The sequence below is a fragment of the Lissotriton vulgaris genome, chromosome 7, assembly GCF_964263255.1.
Source record: "Lissotriton vulgaris chromosome 7, aLisVul1.2, whole genome shotgun sequence".
NCBI classification, from domain to species: domain Eukaryota; kingdom Metazoa; phylum Chordata; class Amphibia; order Caudata; family Salamandridae; genus Lissotriton; species Lissotriton vulgaris.
This window is the reverse complement of record NC_141695.1, coordinates 1,731,491,173-1,731,512,937: the sequence shown is the minus strand read 5'-3', so window position 1 is coordinate 1,731,512,937 and position 21,765 is coordinate 1,731,491,173. Positions and strand designations below refer to the sequence as shown.

The 21,765-nt window shown below is 49.0% G+C and overlaps 1 long non-coding RNA gene across 1 annotated transcript in view; it reads right to left on the bottom strand.

Annotated features, from left to right (window-relative positions):
- Window positions 1-1,676: 1,676 nt before the first annotated feature.
- Window positions 1,677-21,765, bottom strand: part of LOC147706486 (uncharacterized) — a 47,068-nt gene continuing 26,979 nt past the window's right edge. Inside the window, exon 3 of the long non-coding RNA XR_015297642.1 lies at window positions 1,677-1,884. This is a non-coding gene — a long non-coding RNA (uncharacterized LOC147706486). The remainder of the gene's footprint in view (window positions 1,885-21,765) is intronic.

Genomic DNA, 21,765 nt, shown 5'->3' with positions numbered 1-21,765 from the left:
GGCAGGTAGGGGTGTTCAGACCAAGTGGCATGTGCTGTATGCCCCTCAGACTAAGTCTGGCTAAGTAAGCTCCAGGAATAGAATACCCATTCTGTTAAAATACTGCTTCAAGTAGCGTTGTTTGAACTTTAAAAAATATAATAAAAATAAATAATTCACAGTCACTGGCTTAAGAAAACAATTTAAGGAACATTAACCTAATTCTTACCAATTCATTATTCACACTTTATCATTCCCATCAGGACTATAGCAAATTGGTGCAGGATACTCCTATTTAGGTCACATTGATTACTTTCAAGACAATTGCATTGTATTCTACACAATAAACCCAAGTCTGTTGCATTGGGATTGTTTGCGCCCGGTGCACCTTTTACAAGGTGTGCCCGTCTCAAACAATCCCAATGCCCACCATTATGATTATGCGCTGCCCCCAGGGCAGCTGTGGACTCTTGTTCGCTGCTCCCTTCACAGTGCAGGGGGCACCCGCTTGCACTTTTACAGGGTAATAGAGATCCCCTTGCAGGCTGGTGGAGTCAGTGTCTGCACCCGCCAGCAAGGGGGTGTCTGGGGGAGGGGGGGTCCATGGGACCCCCATTATCCCCCGCAGAGGGCTGCTCTCTGGAGGTGCACTGACAATGCGCCTTTTAAATGGTGCACTGTCAGTGCGCCTCCTGAGGGCTGCTTTGACTGCGCCAGCGTCTAATATGGCGCAATGGAATTCCCACATTTGCATAGGGCACGCCCCCATGCAAATGAGGAAACACCCAATGCGCCTTTCAAATGCCAGTGCGCCTCCTGAGGGCTGCTTTGACTGCGCCAGCGTCTAATATGGCGCAATGGAATTCCCACATTTGCATAGGGCACACCCCCATGCAAATGAGGAAACACCCTCTGAAGCTGGCACCAGTGCTATCGGTATTATGGAAGGGAACGCACAAGCGGCTGCCATCACTTCTATAGTACAAAAGTGCCCCAGGGGCACAAATGCCCATTGCGCCTCCGGGACACTTAATGTAATACGGCCCCAGGAGTCTTGCGAGCCAGAAGTAATAATGGAGTTTAGTTGTGATTTTTTTTTCCAGAGGGCGGGTGGGGGAGAGAGGGGGAAAAAAGCTTCAGATTGCCCGACAACCACACTTGCATATAATGTAATGTTAATACACTATATGCCAAGCAGGGCGCATGAGAGGGTTGTATGGGGCAGCGGAAAGTGAGTGGAATCCAGATTCGTATGAGTATTAAGTGAGGGAAACAATATTTTGTAAAACAATAAAGACTTACAAAACTGTGCATGCAAAAATTCCAGGTGACATCAGACAGACACCTGTACCCAATGATTCATGAGAAAAGGCATGTATTTAGGGGGGTGCTACACCGCAAACACCCCCCTGAAGCTATGCCCCCAAGATAAAGTTTCTCAAGTCTTGTGAAACACTGGAATCAACAGTTCAGCCAACATAACCACGTCATATAATCACTTGGCTTTACGTGAAGGTGAATTTCAGACCAAGATACAAGAGAATTGACTACTTGGCTTCCCTGATAGGGTGATCTCAAACAGACCGAGGGTTGGTGGAAATTTAAAAAACATTGACCACCTCACATCTAGCAAGCACATTTAGATGAAGATAAATAGAATCAACTATTAGAGAAAGAAACAAGTCAGACAAGTCAAGCAGTGTGAACATTTTTTTTACTTCTTGCATAATTCAATTTACAATTGCGTTCAACTATTAGGAAAGGCTGCTCCTCTTCAAGGATATTAATCGCAGTACAACGGCCACGGTTCTTGGACAGGCAGCTGGGAGGCAGAAGCATGCAAACCAGAATAAACAGCTGGGGAGTGGTAAGAGCACAGTGAAGTCGTGGACGATTCTCCTGAACCTGTAATAAAAGAACACCAGTTAATTCTAGAAAAAAACAAGTCATTTACTATCTAGTGATTAGAAGACCGCTTCTTGGCAATAGATTCGTGCCTATTGCTGAGGCCAGAGCTACAGAAGAAAGGTTATATGGAATGCACATTTCCAGCCAAGAGCCTGCATGTTAGTTTAGCTATTGGGGGGTGTTCCGCCATATCCCCCTCTCCCGACCCCAAACAGAACCAGGAATAGGTAGATTAAAATCTGCAGGGGTATGCTGCTACTTCACTATATGTAAGGGCTCTACACTGGTCATTCAGCGTTTACATATTAAAAACGTTGCAAAAATTAATAAACTTCTTACAAGAATAAGACAATGGAAAACTTACAGTACAAAGCGTTGTAATTCACTCGATTGGACCGAACTTTTAAAAATATCGGACCTGTATGTCAAACTCATTGAACACATACATTTCAAATTTGGGGCTGCGGCTAGGCGGAAAGCACTGCAATTACTGGTGGGGTGAAATCCTTGCAACTGAACTTTCTGGGTAAATTAGGTTCATAAACGAACACATTAAATTGCACGTTTTGTAAATGGGGGATGCAATGTCCAACATCTAGTGCGGCTGATTTCGTGTTTTGCAATGAACTGTACCGTTTGTTACTGTAAGAAAACGTTTAAACCTTACTGGCCATCCAGTGAAGACTTGAAATATCTGCCCGTCTACAGATGCCTCTTAAAAGAACCTAGTTCTAATCTTGGATCCAGTTCCACCTTACAATTGCAAGCTTGCCTCCATGCACCCCAAGGCTGCATTGCATGAAAGTCGGCAGATGTTTCCTGAACTTCACATAGGTAAGACTTTCCACCGCTATCCAGGACCACAGACATGAAGTGGACGACACCCCAGCAGTTGCTGCAAACCCATGTTGCTTAGACCACAAGACTGACATTAGCAGACAAATCCCTGCAAGTGAGCTCTAAAGACAACTTCACTACACCCAAAAGACTGATGAACATTTGTAATTCAGCACCCTTCCCACCAGAGACCAAACCCACAGGAGACAGCAGGAGTGATTTAATGGTTGGAGGACAGTAACAAAAAACGGTTCCTGCAGCGCTGGGACACCGTGAAAGATTGCACTACAGGTACTAAAGGAACCTAGGTTCCCTAGTGCACACGGTAGGTACTACTGCGTACCACAAGTTGGTCGTGCAGCCAAACTGCATCAGTGAGTACCAACCATGAACCTTGACCTTTGCAAACGAGCGATCAAATGGCGGTGTTTCAGTAAAACCACTTTCAATATAAGAAGCAAAAAAAAGTCTAGCAACTAATCACATCAGCTACAGCGCAGGGACCATAGTCTCGTTATTTTATATTTCATAGCACTTTGCGACAAAGTACAACAAACTCAAAATATTAATTTAACGACTCCGATATGGACATTTTGAAACCGCTTAGAAAATGCATTCGGATCTGGTAAAACTAAACTGAAATAATCGCCTGCTGGGAAGCTCGAGATGCAGCACACGCTACTAAGAGTGAAAAAAACCACCAAGTCTGGCAGTGGTTAAGCAGAGACCGACGCGTCAGCAGCTCTGCTGCTGCAGAATGCCGCATTGTGGGCTTCGGGAAGGGGAGAGGAGGGGCCGCCATCAACCCACGCGACTCGAGGGCCTGCAGCAAGAGCGAGACCGGAAATGAAAGTGATGACAAGTCATCCTTTCGAAGAGCGCGGACAGATGCACAGGCGAGGGAAGCCTGCTCACCTGGCACAGCGGGCACCGGATGCAATGCTTCCGGACTACTGCCACGCGAGCAGGCACGAGAACACAAGCCGCATCAGCGCACCACCCAACTCCGAGTCAGCAGTCACCCACACACACACACCAGCGGCCATCGAAGTGCAAAAGACAGGGGTTGAGGGAAATATCGAGCAGGTGATCTTACAGGCACCAAACCATAGGTCGTCGTACCAGGACCAGACACCCCACCGAGCTGGCTGCAGGGGGTGGGGGCTGTTGATACCACACCAGGACCAGACACCTCACCCAGCTGCGCTGCAAGGGGTGGGGGCTGTTGGTACCAGGACCAGACACCTCACCCAGCTGCGCCGCAAGGGGTGGGGGCTGTTGATACCAGGACCAGACACCTCACCCAGCTGCGCTGCAAGGGGTGGGGGCTGTTGGTACCAGGACCAGACACCTCACCCAGCTGCGCCGCAAGGGGTGGGGGCTGTTGATACCAGGACCAGACACCTCACCCAGCTGCCCTGCAAGGGGTGGGGGCTGTTGATACCAGGACCAGACACCTCACCCAGCTGCGCCGCAAGGGGTGGGGGCTGTTGATACCAGGACCAGACACCTCACCCAGCTGCGCTGCAAGGGGTGGGGGCTGTTGGTACCAGGACCAGACACCTCACCCAGCTGCGCCGCAAGGGGTGGGGGCTGTTGATACCAGGACCAGACACCTCACCCAGCTGCGCCGCAAGGGGTGGGGGCTGTTGATACCAGGACCAGACACCTCACCCAGCTGCGCCGCAAGGGGTGGGGGCTGTTGGTACCAGGACCAGACACCTCACCCAGCTGCGCCGCAAGGGGTGGGGGCTGTTGATACCAGGACCAGACACCTCACCCAGCTGCGCTGCAAGGGGTGGGGGCTGTTGATACCAGGACCAGACACCTCACCCAGCTGCGCCGCAAGGGGTGGGGGCTGTTGATACCAGGACCAGACACCTCACCCAGCTGCCCTGCAAGGGGTGGGGGCTGTTGATACCAGGACCAGACACCTCAACGAGCTGGCTGCAGGGGGTGGGGGCTGTTCGTACCAGGACCAGACACCTCACCCAGCTGCGGTGCAAGGGGTGGGGGCTGTTGATACCAGGACCAGACACCTCACCATGCTGCACTGCAAGGGGTGGGGGCTGTTCGTACCAATGACAAGTTATGTCTATTATTGCTGAAACATGTTGACCCTTTAAACTTCTTCAGATGACTCAATAATTTGGTTGTCTTTATCTACTTTTTAACATTGGTATAGCGGGTTCCAACAGAATAAAGCTACTTTCAGCACCCTCTCATCCAATTTTATCTCACACACTTTTCTCCTATTTTTGTCACTATTTTTGCACTACGACATCAGTCCTCCCCCCTTTTTGTAACATCGTCCCAGTTGAGGAACAAGGCCACGTTAATCTATCTGATCCTGGGTTGGCTTTTACAATCATAGCCCCCCATGAGAAAGATAATAGATGACACCTCCAGTGGTCGTAGAAAAGGAACCCAAATGATGAAGGGCGGTTCCGTGTGGTGACTGATGGGCATCCTTATATGATCACCTGTTGGGTTCAGTGGTAGGGTGACCCATGTCTTTATACTTTATAATTTAATTAATTCAATTAATTTATGTATCACATGGTTTTGGAGTCCTCTGTAGTCGTTCATCTGACGTTCTTTGTTAGTTTAGACCCTCTGACACTGTTTTGTAGTACCAGGACCAGACACCTCACCCGGCTGCACTGCAAGGGGTGGGGCTGTTGGGCCCGCACACCTTATGCAGGTGCGCTGCAGGGGGTCACGGCTGTCGGTACCACACTAGGACCAGACACCTTACCCTGGTGCGCTACAGGGGGTCAGGGTTGTTGGTACCACACTAGGACCAAAGCGCTGCATGCGACCAGCTCCAGGACGATGTAGAATGCAGTGGACGGCACAGGCCCTAAAATGCGACCCGGACACAAGTTATTGTGTTAACCTCGTGGCTCTGAAAACGAGCCACGCCCAACTTGAGGGTTCCTTTTATTTATGTGCTGACGCAAGCTGTCAGGACAAACTATCTGGCACGACACCCCCAGTGGACACCGACTCCCCACTCCCTCTGGAATCCCACCTTATGTGCTCACCCAGTGACAACACTACATTCCTTCTTTAACTACGAATTGAAAACAAATACAAGCTACAATCATAATAGATCAGTAGCTTAGCACCAGCCTGCATTAACTTCAGGACGGCAGCGTCATATCCGAGCTGGTTGGTCCATTACAAGGTCAGCATAGTGCCGGGAGGGATGAGACCGCAGGTGATTCTACCACTTGTAGATGGGCTCCAGGGTGGCTTATTGCGATTCAGGGGTCTCTGCTCTTTCTGATGTGGTCCGGCCAAAGGTGGCACTATAGCCGACGGCGCTATGGTTTGCTGGGCCAGTGGTGACAGGGGACATGGGGGTCAGAAGGAACCTCGCTGGTTGGGGCCTTTGCCTCAAGCTAGGCCCAGTCAGTGGCGCGGGAGGGCCATCTGAAGTCAGAAATGTTACGGGTGACATGCAGTCCCTTCAAACAGTAGGCGGAACTTCCCCTCTGGTTGTCGATCCTTGACTAGGACTCTTCTCAGACATGGAATGCACGTGTCTTGAGGCATACTCCCTGTTGAGGGCCCTTTTGAATGGGTGATTCCAGGGGTTCAACTGCAAAGCCCACATAGGGTGATGTGGAATAGCATCTGTCAATGTCCACCCAAAAGACAGCTTGCTGCCGCAATCAACGGTGGTGCGAGCCACACCTAGATTAGGCATCCCACCTAGTGTGCTCACCCAGTGACGCGACACTACAGGTGGCAGGGCTATTGGTACCACACAAACTCGAGACTGCACATGCGCCTGTGCTGGGGGTGTCTGATCTAGACACCGCACGCAGATTAGCAACGCGGCTGTTGATACCACACAAGAACATGTGTGCCAGGCAGCATGACCCGCGGACGCACTAAGGATGCCATGGCTGCTGTGCCACCTCAGTGGCACTCTGTGGAAGTACTTTGGCGAATGCAAACAGCCACAAAAATTCCTAGAGCTCCAAACACGGTTAAATTTAGACCGTTGTCGGGGAATGGGGCTTGAAAAGCAACGGTCCCATTGTGTTCACAACAAAAAGAACCAGAGCGGGCATTCTGCGGGGTTCCAGCGCTCAAGCAGAACAGAGGGGCTTTCCAGCAACAGCAGCACAATGCCGGCCTCAGCACAAGCATCAATGCCGCCTTTGTGCACGCTAATCCCGGCGCGCAGCCTTCCTCGCGGCGGGAAGTGAGCCGGGCCGGGGCTGCACGGAGGGGCCTCGGTGGGCGCCTGTGCAGCCCCCGCCCGCAGCGTCCTCTCACTGAACCGGCTGCACACCAGGCCACCGGCAAAGCGGTCTACCGAGCTTACTTTGGAGTCTCATCCGGGGTGCGATGGCACACCTGGGCGCTGCCCTCGGTACCAGTCAGACCGGGAGGCCGCCATGGGCAGCTGCGGGCGCAGGCCTGCCCCCGCGCACGGATGCCATGCACCAAGCCCTGCCCCTTCCGGGAAAGGCCTAGATAAGACTATTGTTGAACACTCAAATGAAACCAGGTCTACAGAAAGGGTGACCAACTGGCATGGTTGCAACTTCAGGACAGTGAGTGCAAAAAAATCAGGACAGAGGGTCAGGATACAGGGCAAAAAAATCAGGGTAGAGGGTCAGAATTCATGACGAAAATTTGGGACAAAAAGGTATGTTTTGCAAACGCATCAGAGGAAGTCGAGCAATAGTGCATACGTAAATAGATAACCAACACAAGCTCAACTCAAAAGAAGTTTATTGTAGTTTGAGAGAACCTTTCACTCACTGCATCTGTTGTGTATGCGAGAGAAACACCTGCGTTTGCAAAGTAAAAATTAAAGTGAAGAAAAAGATGAAAACTGAAGGCTTCTCAGATCTTACAGGACGCCTCTCCCCCACTACAATATAACACCTGATCTGAAATGCTGTCACTGGGCAGCGAGGCCCATTATCATTCTGTATGTGATAATTAGGCCACCATACAGAATAACGGGCCTGGTCGCAGTTCGTGCAAGGTCGTGGAGATGGCGTGAGTTTCCCCCTGCAGAGTTACAGGCTGCTTGCAGGGGACAGCGCACGCCAATGTCTGAAATTACGGACAAAATGCATCGGTGGAAGAACCCTTACGGACAAGAGGCCCAAATTACGGGCAGACCGTGAAATGTACAGACGGTAGGACACCCCATCTACAGAAGCTGCCGCCGAGTCTCCAAGGAGGGCAGCGCTCCAGCGGCTCGTTACGTGGCAGGCCTTGCCAATGCTCCGGACACGCTGCAACTCCGCTCCCCTAATTAGTAACAGCAGCCCCTCTGCCCCAATAGCTGCCAGCCCCGCAGCTCTGCCAAGGCACCCGAATGTCAAGCTGCAGGCGGGGGGGGGGGGGGGGGGGGGGGGGGGGGGGGAGCGGCATCTGGACCGGACCCATGCCTGCCGGATCCCTCGAGGTGCCCAAGAGAGCCAACGCACGGCACGGCAAACATGGCCGCACTCTGGCAGTGACCAGTGCAATACCAGATGTTGAACCATTTTATGTTCGCGAAAGCAAGTGACAAAATGAAGCAAGGACCGTTCACCAGCCGCTGCACCAGACACCCCCTGGCCCCCAGCCTTTCTTCACTCACTGCTGAAGATTCAGACCACTGCCTGGAAAGGTATAGTCTTCGTACATGCACGCCATGCCCCCCCATCTCAAAAACAGACCAAATTCTCAACAAATTCATCTGGAAGGACAAGAAACCCAAAATAAGCCTCCCGAAAATGACAAAAAATAGGAACTAGGGGCCTGAACGTTGCTGACCCTAGAACATTCCAGTTAAGACGCAGTTGCCAGACAGGGAATGCATTGGGTACTACACAATCAACCATACACCCAGACCTGGCTACTGCTTAAAAAAGCCATCCTCGACAACAGTGATCCTCTCACCCTTCTAACAGCCAACAAAAAAGAACTAAAAGGGAACCAGATATTCAAGATAACAAAGCAGGCTCTACTAAAGGTAGACCAAAAACTAGAGACTAGCATCAAAAACTCCCTATGGGTTTCAATCTGGGCAAACCCCAAAATCAAATACAGAGGCAGATCCCTCGACATAGCTCCCTGGAAACAAACAGGCCTCTCGCATCCTGCTCAGTTAGTAGAGAAGGGCTCGCCACTAACTTTCATCAATATGAAAGAAAAGCACACCCCCTCCCTGACTTAGAACTATACAATTTTCTGGCAATCAAAGCGGCCATCACAAATGCGAACCTAGATAGGCTGACCCCTCAATATTCCAATACATGGAAAGCAAACAAGACAGGCCATCAGATATCACAACTATACAAACTCCTCCGCCCAACATCCACAAAACAAAGCAAAAAGCACAGAATACTGGGAAAAACAGACTGGCACAAAACTAACAGAACAAAAATTACAGTTCATATGGAGGGCCCCCACATGCAACATAATATCGCCAGTATTAGCCCTAACAAAATTCTGGTTGCTGCACCAGGCATATTGGACTCCAGCAAAACTAGGACTAAGGGAGAACAACCGATGCTGTAACTGTGATAAGAGAAATAAGCGACCTAGCCCACCTTATCTTCCACTGCAGCAAAGTCACCTAATTCTGGAAAAAGGTATTCGCCTATATTAATAAGGTCCTGGGCTGCACCCTAAAAGAAGAATTTAGCACGATAGCCACAGCACACCTCAACCCAGACGTGCACTCACAACAAGATGGATACCTTCTAGATTTCCTCCTGACAAGTGCAACAAAAACAGTAATAGCCAAGTGGAAAGACACCACTAAGGCCACCTTTAAAGGATGGCTGAACTGGGTGACGTTCACAAGAGGTGCTGACTCAACGGCACTAAGACATACACCCTGGAGAAAGGCCAAGAGAGATGTGGTTACCTTCAGATAGCTTCTTTGACTCCTACAAACCACCATAGACAGTATTAAAGAAACACAGAGAACGAATAGTTTACCTGTCAGTGTAGTTTTGCAGCTTGAAGATCTTTCTGGATTCACTATGCTGTGCATTATTTCGCGGTCTAGTGGTTGGGTCCGGAATCGTAGTCTTTTTTCTTTTTTCGTAGCCCAGGTGGGCGCCGACGTCCCACCTTTTGGTGTCCTTCCTGTGACGTCGGCATGCTTCCTGCGGAAGCTCCCACACTTGGGCGCCATCTTCGGATTCTTTTTTCTTTCCCGTTTGTGCTCTGTTTCCGAATTGAATGGCAATGTTTATATCTTTTCCTTTTACTACCGTTTCCCATGAAGTCTTTTTATTATTTTTTTGTTTTTGTTTTTGTTTACCACCTACTTTCTCCAGCCTAGTCTTTCTGGGTGGGTTCGCTAGTGAATCCAGAAAGATCTTCAAGCTGCAAAACTACACCGACAGGTAAGAAACTATTCGTTTTGCAGCATGAATCTTTCTGGATTCACTATGCTGTGCATAGAGTTCGTAGCAGTTTGTTATTGTGGCGGCTGGGTGGAAGATGAGCTTGGGTTCTTGAATATGTGCTGAATCACCTTCTGTCCCACTTGTGCTTCTTTGTTCATTTCTATGTCCACAGTAGTGTTTTGTAAACCTGTGCACAGAAGCCCATGTTGCCGCCAGGCATATGTCCTGAATGGGAGTGTTTGCCAAGAAGGCTATTGTAGCTCCCTTCCTTGTTGAATGGGCCCGTGGCCCCTCGGTTCTTGTCCAGCTTGTTTGTGGCAGAATTGTATAGCTTGCGTGATCCACCGTGCAATTGTCCCTTTAGTAACAGCTTTTCCCATGAAATTTTCAGCAAAAGATACAAAAAACTTTCGTTTTCCTGTGGCCTTTAGTTGTCTCTATGTAATGCATGACTGCACGTCTCGCGTCCAGAGTGTGCAGTGCCCTTTCTGCTTTTGTTGTTGGTTTCTGGAAGAAACTTGGTATTTGAATAGTCTGGTTGGACACCACCTTTAGCATTAAGTGTGGGTCCGTTCTCATCACCACCCTATCGTTCTGAATTTGTATGTAGGGTTCCTGCAGCGTTAACGCCTGCAGCTCGCTTACTCTGCGTAGCGAGGTGATTGCCACTAAGAATGCTGTTTTTAACGTTAGCATCTGTAGTGAGGCTTTATGCATCGGTTCAAAGGGTGCCTTCATGAGTTCTGTCAGCACTATATTGAGGTTCCATGCCGGTGCTGGTAACCTTTTAGGTGATGCGATCCTTTTTGCACCTTCCAAGAATCTTTTTACAATCCTAGAAGTAAAGAAGCTTTAGCCTGTTTCCCCTCTAGTGTAGGCGACAATGGTTGCTAGGTGTACCCTTAGTGATGAGCTCAGGTTGGTCTCTAGCAGGTGCGTGAGGTACTTAAGGACTGGAGAGTCTCTTGTCATCTTGTTGTGCAGACCCTCCTTTCTGCACCATAATTTGAACCTCTTCCATGTGGCCACGTAGCACTTTCGTGGGTTTGGTCTTCTTGCCTCTCGAAGTACCCTCAGGGTGCTCTCAGGAAGCTTTAGGTGTGCGAACTCTATGTCCTCAGGAGCCAGGCTGCTAGGCTGAGACTTTCTGGCTCTGGATGCAACACCTCTCCGTTTTGCATGTAGAGTAGGTCTTCCCTTCTCCAAAATTTGTATGGTGCACTCTGTCATTTCCATAATCTGTGAGTACCATGTTTGCCTGGCCCACTGGGGTGCGACCAGTATCAGGGTCATATTGCCCTGCACTTGCTGAGTACCTTGTGTATCAGGGGAATCGGCGGAAAAGCGTAGGCAAATGTCTGACCAGCTTATCCATAGGGCATTCCCCAGGGACCCTTCCCCTGGTTGTCTCGATGCGAAGTGTTGGCATTTTGCATTCTGGTGTTGCAAACCGGTCTATTGACTGAGTTCCCCACCTGTCGAACAGTCTTTGTTTCTTGTGCATTCAGCTGCCATTCGTGTGAGGCCGATGTCTGTCTGCTGAGTCAGTCCGCTTCCACGTTGTTTTTTCCTGGCAGATGTATCTCCAGTAGATCTATTTTCAGTGGTATTGCCCATTTCCATATTTCCTGTGCTAGCTCCGACAGCGGGGCTGATTGTGTTCCTCCCTGTTTGTTTATGTAGAACATCGCTGTTGTGTTGTCCGTCTGGATTAGCACAGTTTGATTGTAAAACTTCGTCTGGAAGGCTTTCAGAGCTAGGAGATTAGTCTTTAGTTCTAGGTAATTGATGTGCTTGACCGCATCCGCTTGTGTCCACAGGCCCCTCACTCGGAGTTTTCCCATGTGCACTCCCCATCCCTTTTGGGATGCGTCCGTGGTGATGGTCACTGTTGGTGTTGGTGGTATTAGAAGCTTCCCATTTGTTATGTTTCCTTTGTTCCACCATGATATCTCCTTGTGCACTGCATGCGTTACAACCACTAGATCCTCCCAACACCCTGTCGCTTGTGACCATTGGTCCTGCAGCCACTCCTGGAGTGGTCTCATGTGTAGTCCGACATTTGGTATTATGTGGATGCATGAGGCCATCATGCCCATCATCTTGCTCACCGTCCTCACTGTCCGAGCTTGCCCCTTCTGGTAGAGGCGCGCCTCCTTCAACAGTGCAGTCGTTCTCATCTCACTGGGGAACACCTTCCCCTGCACGGTGTGGATTTGTGCCCCCAGAAATATCTTGACATGTGGGTTTATCGAGGATTTCTTCCAGTGGATGGAGAAACCCAGGGCCATTAGTGTGTCTGTCACTCTTTGAGCGTGCTGTTTGCACGTGTTGTATGACTTTGCCTTTATGAGCCAATCGTCTAGGTAAGGGTATACGTGTATCCCCTCCCTCCTTAAGTGCGCTGCGACTGCTGCCAGACACTTTGTGAACACCCTCGGTGCTGATTTTAGTCCGAAGGCCAATGCCGTGAATTGATAGTGGTCTGAGTGGATTGCAAATCGTAGCAGATGTTTGTGCCGTCTGTTCATTGGGATGTGTAGGTAGGCATCCTTTAGGTCTATGGTGACCATGAAGTCCCCTGTTTGAATCTGTGGAAGTACTTCTTGCAGGGATGTCATTTTGAATTTGTGCCTTTATGAATTTGTTGAGGAACCTTAGGTCCAGGATGGGTCTCAGTTTCGTCTACCTTTGGTACTAGGAAGTACGTAGAGTACACCCCCTGGTTCCTGTCCATGGGAGGTACAGGCTCGATAGCCTCCTTTAGTAGCAGTTCCTCTGCCTCCCTGTGACGCTCTAGTTCCTTCTTTGCTAGTGCTCTTTTCTTTGGTCTTCTGCTTGGTGGTGTCTTTTCTAACTCTATGCAGTACCCGTACTGTATTGTGTTGATGATCCATTTGTCTGTTGTAATCTTTCTACACTCCTGGAGGAAAGTTTTAATCTTCCTTCCACGGGTGTTACATGCTCGTGGTGTTTCGGTGCGTGAGACTCCTGTTTTTTGTTTTTGTGCTCAACCCTTTGAGGTGTGCACTGTTAAAGTGGCAGAGTCACTTGAAGGTGGTTTGCTGTCCACCCCTCCTGGTGTTTCCAGGTGCACTTGCCCTCCCACGAAAGAACTGGCCCCTATGTTGGTATTGCCACTGCTGTTTTTGCTGGCCATGTTTTGTATGGGTGTCGCTTTGGTGGGAATGTTGGAAGGACTGATGCGACGTTCCCGGCTGGTTCCCCCCCTCTCCCGTGTGGTCTCCGTGACGGGGTCCCTCTCTTCGCTCCCCTGAATTGCAAGGCCCCCATGGATCTTGCGGTGTTTTGAGCTGTGAGAGCTTGTCGTCCACTGGCACTCCAAACAGTTTCATCGGTGAACGGAGTGTTCAGGATGTTGTATTGCACCTCCGGTTTAAAGCCTGATATTCTGAGCCAGGCTTGCCTTCTTTCTGTGATGCCCAGCATCATAAGCCTGCTGGCCGGGTCTTCCCTGTCTAGTGCTGTTTTTAGGCAAGAGTTTGCCAAGTTCTTCCCTTCCTCTACTAGGTGCGAGGCCCTTTGTTGGTGCTCCTTAGGGAGGTGTTACACCAACTGCCCCAGTTCCTCCATGATTTGGTAATGGTGTCTGTTGAGTAGTGCATTGGAATTAGCCATGCGCCAGTGCATAGTGGCATTCCTTTCGATTTTTCTTCCTGTTAGGTCCATCCTTCTGCTCTCTTTATTAGGGGGTGGACCCGAAGTAGTTGGCACATTGGCCCTTCTTGCTGTTGCAGTATTGAGTCAGCAGCGACCGTCCCCTGTATGTAGGCTGGGTCCTTTGAGGAGTGCTTGTATTTTTTCTCCGTCCTTGGCGTGACGGGTTTACAAGTAGCAGGCTCCTTGAATACCTCTCTTCCTTGCCCTTTGATGCTTTCAAGCATTGGCAGGTACTGGCTCCTAGTGTGCATCGAAAGTAGTGTTTCTACTAGGAAATCCCCTTTCGGCACCTCATCTTCGAGCTTGATTCTGAACGCTGTTGCTGCGTTCTTGATGCATTCATTGTAGAGCCCAATGCCGTCCTGTGGCGAGGGCCTCGCTGGATATGTGTCCACTCCCACTTCTGGACTTTCGGCGTCGACGTCCTGCCACTCTACCTCCTGTATACCAGAGTATGTCGATTCTTGGTACACCCTCTGTTAGTCATCTCTCTCCTCCTCGTAATAGGCGTTATCATCTTCCCAATATGTCAGATCGTCCAAGCTCTCAGACGCTTGTTCTACCTCGAATTCTTCCTAGACCAAATGTACTACTGGTGACTTGGGCATCGAAGGAATTGTGTAAGATTACATTTTTTCTTCAAAATCTTTTTCGCTGCAGGATGTTCTCCATCTCTGCTTAGAGTCTCCTCTTCTTTCACCTGTCTCATGTGACTCATGTTATCAATTGTATCTGGCTATTGATTCATGTACCTCACATATTTTTGACTATTTCTGACTTCTCACTATTGCTCACCTTCGACCCAGGTATTTTACAGTTTGCATAGGTACCTTATTCCAGCATATTTTTAGTATTGTACGTCTACCTTATTCTGCATTTGACTTTTGTTTGCAAGTGTATCTCGCTACCGACACATACTCACTTCTGTCACTTTCGATTCAGGTTTTTTACTGCCTGCATAGGTATTTTATTTTATTCCTGCATAATTTTCTGCACTCATTACACCTCACTACCTCGCTACCCTGTTTACGTTGACGACTACCTCACATACCCTGGCTGTTACTTGTGTCACTGTTACCTGTGTCACTATTACTCCCGGCAACCGGCGTCTACTGGGCACCCACACGCCCCTACCTATTCCGTCACCATATCATGGAGCTCATCGGCAAGCACACATATAGAATCAACTACCCACCCGCACTCACCAAAAACGCTGCAAAACGCTTTAAACACAATCTACTGAGGTCCCACCCTGAAACCCCCTTTGCAGACACCTACTTCTCACCGGTCAATGGTGCCGTAAACATTGATATCATCTTCCACACCACACGAAGAGCTCAATGGAGAAAAACGTTCCTCTCCCTACTCACCGTCTCCAATGCTAGGAAATCCGCTCATGGCCGAACACTCACCATCACACCTTCCCAACTCTTCCCGGGCAGAACCACCATCACTATTTATAACAACGGGATTGTCCTTATCCAATCCACGGACAGGAACCTGGAACTACTAGACAACCTGTTCCCCACTTTCATACAGCACCTCTCCAAACCACGGACCCCCACTCACAGCACACACAGCACTCTCAGTCCTATCACCCGTGATTTCACAGCCCCTAATCACAACCATTCTCTCCTAGCTCAGCCCCTAAACGACACGCACCTCTCCTCTACCCCCGTCACCACAGTCATTCCTCCACTTACTGTAGCCACACCACATTCCTCACTCACAGACTCAGACCTTTCCCCCTCGCACACCAGCCACACCCCCCCCCCACCAACATCTTGACCCCCACTCATATCACAACCATTCCACTCACCCCCGACACCACTTCCCATACCAACAACGCCGCTAATCTAGCGCAGCCCCAAAACGACACGCACCTCTCCTATACCACCGGCACCTTAGCCATGCTCCCATCCACTGCTGCTACCCCACACCCCTCAATCACTGACATTGATCTTGGCCCCACATACACCAGCCGTACCCCCTCCCCCCATATTCCATCCCACATTCCCATTCTTGTCACCCAGGACATCACAGCCCCCACCCACATCCCGCCTAATCAAGCTAAGCATCTGATCGACAAGCTCACAGTTAAACCCCACCCTTTGTCCCCCCCCATTCTCAGCCCTCACCCCCACTCATTAACCAACCACGCAGAACACGCTACCCCTAACTCTTCAACTACGACTCCTCAACAAAGAACCACATACAACCCCACCTCCCCCCCCATTCTCACCCCGCACTACCGTACATGCGCCCCCTCCACCACTAATAAACGCCCATCCTCCACCCTTCACTCTCCGCCTACCACCAATACCCTCAACCACACCTCCAACATCTCCCCGTTGTCACCCACGCCCGAACCTCCCATCCTCACCCCCACCACAACGACCGACCCTCCCATCCCCACCTCCAACACATCTCTCACACTGGACTGCACTACGACCTCCCTCCTCCAGCTCAAAGAAGACATGCACATCATCAAACAACATCTACTCTGCCTATCACAATCCAGTCACCCCTCACCCAACACCCTCCACCAGATCAAACAAGACATTCACATCATCAAACAACTACTCAGCACTCATCCCAGACAGCCCGCACGCGCCTCCACCATCACCTCCCCTCCCAGCTGGTCCTCCACCCGGGTGGCGAACTCTCGCACTCGACTCTCACCGCACTGGACCACAATCCCTGTTCACAACCGCGAAAACCGCCCCCATCGCTCCTGTAATCCTCTCTCGGACCTAGACACAATCGCCCTCCTCCGCTCCTACGACCCAGCTCCCCATAGCAATACACCCGACACTCTCACTGCCATTCCCACGATTCACTCCAATCCCCTTAGACCCCCCACACTGAACAACAGAATAGCTATCCATAGTAACCTGAGTAAAGTCCCTCTCGCTCTAGAACCCCCTTCCTCCCTCGACACACCCCGTCTCAAATGCACTCTCCTCAACTGCAGATCAGCCGCAAAACACTCCTTCGATATCGCCGATCTCATCCTAAAACTGGATCTTGACTTAATCATCATGACTGAAACATGGCTAACAGAATCTTCTACACCTATAATGGACATTCTGGTTCCCCCCAACTACCACATCACCAGACTTGACAGGACTGGCAATAAAAAAGGTGGCGGAATCGCATGTATACACAGGCGCAACCTCTCTGTCCTGAAAGTAACTTCCCCCTCCCTACCCTCCCCAACCTCCTGTGAATACATCTGCCTCAATATTATCAGTGAGGGCAAACCGATTTGCACTCTTCACGGCGTGTATCACCCACCCGGCGACAACCTTACCTTCTCCCAGCAAATCATGGATATGATCTCAACCAACTCCGGGCGACAACTCACACAAATATACCTTGGTGACTTCAACCTCCACTGGAACGATCACAATGATGCGGTGGTAAAAGGTCTGAAGAATTTCCTTAACGCCCTTGACCTCACTCAAATCTGCAATAGTCCAACTCACAAGAAAGGCTCTATCCTCGACCTTATCATCTCCAAAGAAGCCTCTATCCATCTCGAATCTATCCAACCCTGTGACTGGTCAGACCATCACATTATCACATTCTTCATCAATGTAAAAGTTAAATTTAACCCTGTTCAATCCGCCAGGCCCAAAATCTGGAAAAGAGACATGAAAAAACTAAACTCAAACCCTCTGCCCCCCAACAGCTGCAATTCACTACTTCCTCCCACTGGCGTTAAGGACGTCCAATCCTTGACTGATCACTATCTTAATACTATGTCCTCAATAATTAATGAAGTCGCACCCTTGCAGCTAAAAAAAGCCTCCGCAAAAATCTCCAATCCCTGGTACGACGGGAGTCTCAATGACGACAGACGCGCCATGCGAATGGCAGAGCGCACCTGGAGATCAGCTCCCTCTGCACTGAACCTAAAAACCCTGAAGAAAAAGAGAAATGCCTACTTCAGGAAAATAAAACGCTCAAAATCAGTCTTCTTCAGCCGTCAGCTTGACCTAGCCAAAAATCGTCCGAGAAAGCTGTTTGAGCTTATCCGAACGCAATCCAAAGAACACCCCCAACCTCTCAACACTATGGGTGAAGCTCCCTCCTGTGAAGACTTCGCCTCTTTCTTTATCCAAAAAACTGACAATATAAAGAATGACCTTCTCATGGATGCAAGCCGCTACCCCAAACCCCTCTACATAGCACCAACTAAACCAAAAAACAATGCCATCTGGTCAACCTTTGTCACCTACACGGAAGAAGAAATTGGCAAACTGCTCAGCACACTGAAACCTTCCAACCACCTCACGGACCCCCTTCCTGCTAACGCTGTCAAAGCCCTTACCCCGTCGCTCCTTCCACTCTGGACTAAAATCATTAACAGCTCACTTCAACAAGGGTCCATTCCTGACTCCCTCAAAGTGGGGCAAGTCACGCCCTTGCTAAAGAAACCTACAGCCGACCCCTCAGACCTCAACAACTACCGCCCCATCACCAACATTCCGACTCTTGCCAAACTGCTGGAAAAATGCGTACAAATACAATTGTCTAAACACATCACTCAGTTTGATCTTCTCAACTCTCATCAATCAGGCTTCAGAGCAAATCACAGTACTGAAACTGCTATGACTCACATAATCGATGACGCCCTCCAAATCCTAGATAACAACGATACCTGCCTCCTAATCCTCCTTGATCTCTCCTCCGCATTTGACACCGTCAAACATGAGAATCTACTCGACCTATTAAACACAAGAATGGGCCTATCTGGAACTGTGCTCAAATGGTTCACGTCCTTTCTGCATAACAGGTCGCAGAAATTCAAGAGCAACAACTTGATGTCCGCGCCAAGACCTGTATCGCTAGGCGTACCACAAGGGTCCTCCCTATCCCCAACTCTGTTCAACCTAGTTATGGAACCTCTCACCACCTTGCTACAAGAATCCAATGTGCACTTCCACATGTATGCTGATGACACCCAACTTTATCTCAAACTTCAATCACCCAATGACATCACACTCTTGAATTCAACGATCAGTAGCACCCAATCCTGGTTGGCCGCTAATCATCTCAAACTTAATGCCCTCAAAACAGAGTTCCTTTTGATCTCACCTCCCGCGAAGATCACTACCGCACAAATATGGCTTAAACACCTAACGGCACTCAATGTTCAACCCACCATCGTGGACTCAGCAAAATCCTTGGGCATAACACTCGACACCAATCTCAGCATGCAGGAGCACATCAACAAAGCAACTAAGGGAGCAAATTTCCAAATCAACACCCTTAGGAAACTTAAACCCTTCCTTCCAGCCAAAGATTTCCAAACTGCGGTACAATCACTTGTCATTCCTCGAATAGAATACGGCAGCACCGCCCTCTGCGGTCTCCCCCAAGCTACTACGGCACCCATAAGAGCCTCTTTAAACGCCGCAGCGAGACTTATCACTGGATCAAAAAAACACTCACACATCTCCCCTGACTTCAAATCCCTGAACTGGCTGCCTTTTGAAGCCAGGATACACCTGAAAATCGCTTGTCTGACACACAAGGCTGTCCACCTTAGCTCACCTAGATACCTCGCTCAGAAGCTGACGATTTCTGGAGGATCCAGAAACACTAGAGGCACAAACAATCTTTTGCTAAAGCCTAAAAGATTCCGCAAAGAAAAAACCTACAAACGCTTTCTCAGGAATGGCTCCCAGGATTTGGAACTCACTCCCCCCTGAAATCAGACTCATCCCATCTACCATTCTTTTCAAGAAAGAAGTAAAAGCGATCCTCATGGCTAAATGCACCTGAAACACTACTGGGGATCAACTTCAAAGACTCAGTGCTCATCTGTACTACTTGTTCGAACCCTTTGCTTTTCTGTATGACTTTGAAATTGACTACTTGATTGTTTATGATATCATTTCACTGTACTTTTAACACTATAGATGTTTCTGTGTATATTCTGCTATTCACCTATGTAAAGCGCTCTGATATCTGCGAAGATCTTGTTCGCGCTATATAAAACTTTCAAAATAAATAAATAAATAAAATCTCCGCCGCCTGTTCGGCGTCGATTGGTTGTGCCGGTCTCTTTGGCGCGCTAGATGGCGTCGAGATGGGTTTCAGCGTCGAGACTGGTTTCAGCGGCGAGGCTGTTTTCGGCGTAGAGGCTGGTCTTGCGTCTTTCGTCGTCGACTTCGAAGATGTTTTCATAGTCGAGCGCTCCTTTTATTGGAGGCTTTGACGACTTTGGTTGGTCGCTGTCCCTCGGCGCCAGAGTCCTGAGAGGATCTGCTGGGCCTGAATGTCGCTGCGGACGCCTAAGTTCTCGGCGTCGGCGCTTTCTGGGTCTTGCCCTTGTTTTTTCGAGTCTTGGGTAAACGGTCGAGTCTTTCGGGCCTTTTTGGGGCGTAGAGTCTCCTACCTTTTCAGTAGTCTTATTATCGGTCTCTGCGACGTGTAGCAGATGTCTTCTCCAATGTTTTTCCTCCAAAAACTTGAGTATTGCTTCTTTTCTCCTAATCTCTGGAGCCCTCGACAGCGATCCAGACCAAACGGCGGATAAAAGAATCTGAAAATGGCGCCCAAGGGTGGGAGCTTCCGCAGGAAGCATGCTGACGTCACAGGAAGGACACCAAAAGGTGGGACGCCCACCTGGGCTATGGAAAAAAACAAAAAAAACCCTACGATTCCGGACCCAACCACTAGACCGCGGAATAATGCACAGCATAGTGAATCCAGAAAGATTCACGTTGCAAAACCCGTAGTGCGGACGGTCGATCCACAGCAACAAGCTAAACGCTTACATGTTATATGTTTATGTTAAGTGAAGCACCTGCCTGACAAATATACAGTTGTAACATGTGCATGCCAAAGTAAAAAGCGGAATGTCCCAAAGGCTATATGTATGTGTATATGAACATTCTACTAAACCCTCTTTATGTAACACGCAATTGCCAAATGACCGCGAATTATCCTAAAAAATGGGCTGACAATCGACCCACAAGAACTGGCAGAACGCTCAGGTTATGTCAGGCAGAGGTCGGAAAAGACAGGCACCAAACGCTTTTTATGTAATTCATAGATACCAAAGTTAATAGCGAAATGTCATAAATGTTAAATGTATATCTGTTTTTGGAAACATAATAAATAAAAATTATATTAAAAAAATTAAACATTTGGTGACACCCCCTGGCCCCCACTTAAACAGCCGCCAGGCTTTCTTCACCCAATGCTGAAGATTCAGACCACTGCCTGAAAAGGTATAGTCTTCGTACATGCACGCCATGCCTACCATCTCAGTCGGAGACTGCCCCCTTTGGATACCATTCATATTCACAGACGTCTCAGCGCCTTTTTTTGTGCATATTTTATGTAGCGCAAACTTGACCAGATTATTTGAGCGCTTTACAGGACCACCGTATTTAAATATCACATTCAGGCACGGGGAGATTAAGTGCTAGAAACAATCCTAAAGAATGTACCTTGGATGCTGCTTGAAGGTCAAATATTAGTTTAGAAAGTAAACAGGTCAAAATATGTCACGAATAACAGTGAGCAGAACTCAGGGAGACTCCCTAACATACGACATGCATAAAGAAATCTGATGCATTGAGACTATATGGGTTGAGTCCTTCATGGTCTCTGCTCTAATTGGTTGAAGTTTGGATGCATTAAAACAATGAATTGGGTAGCAATGCCTATTTTTCTCACGGTGATCCCTAATGCTTATGTATTGGCACTGCTTTAATCACTGCTACCCTGGAACTCCCGCCATTCAGATTTAAGCATGTGAACCTATGAAAGATACAATACCAGAGAAAGCGCTCTGCATACTCTAGATGTCAACTAATGTGGACGTTCTATCCAGACAGAACCAGGCGTTTCAGAAGATTACAGTAGCATTCACTAGCAGATGGAAATCAACAGAAAGTAAAAGCAAGCTATAAACATATGTGATGAAATGGGGTGTATTTAGGCTGTGGGGTTT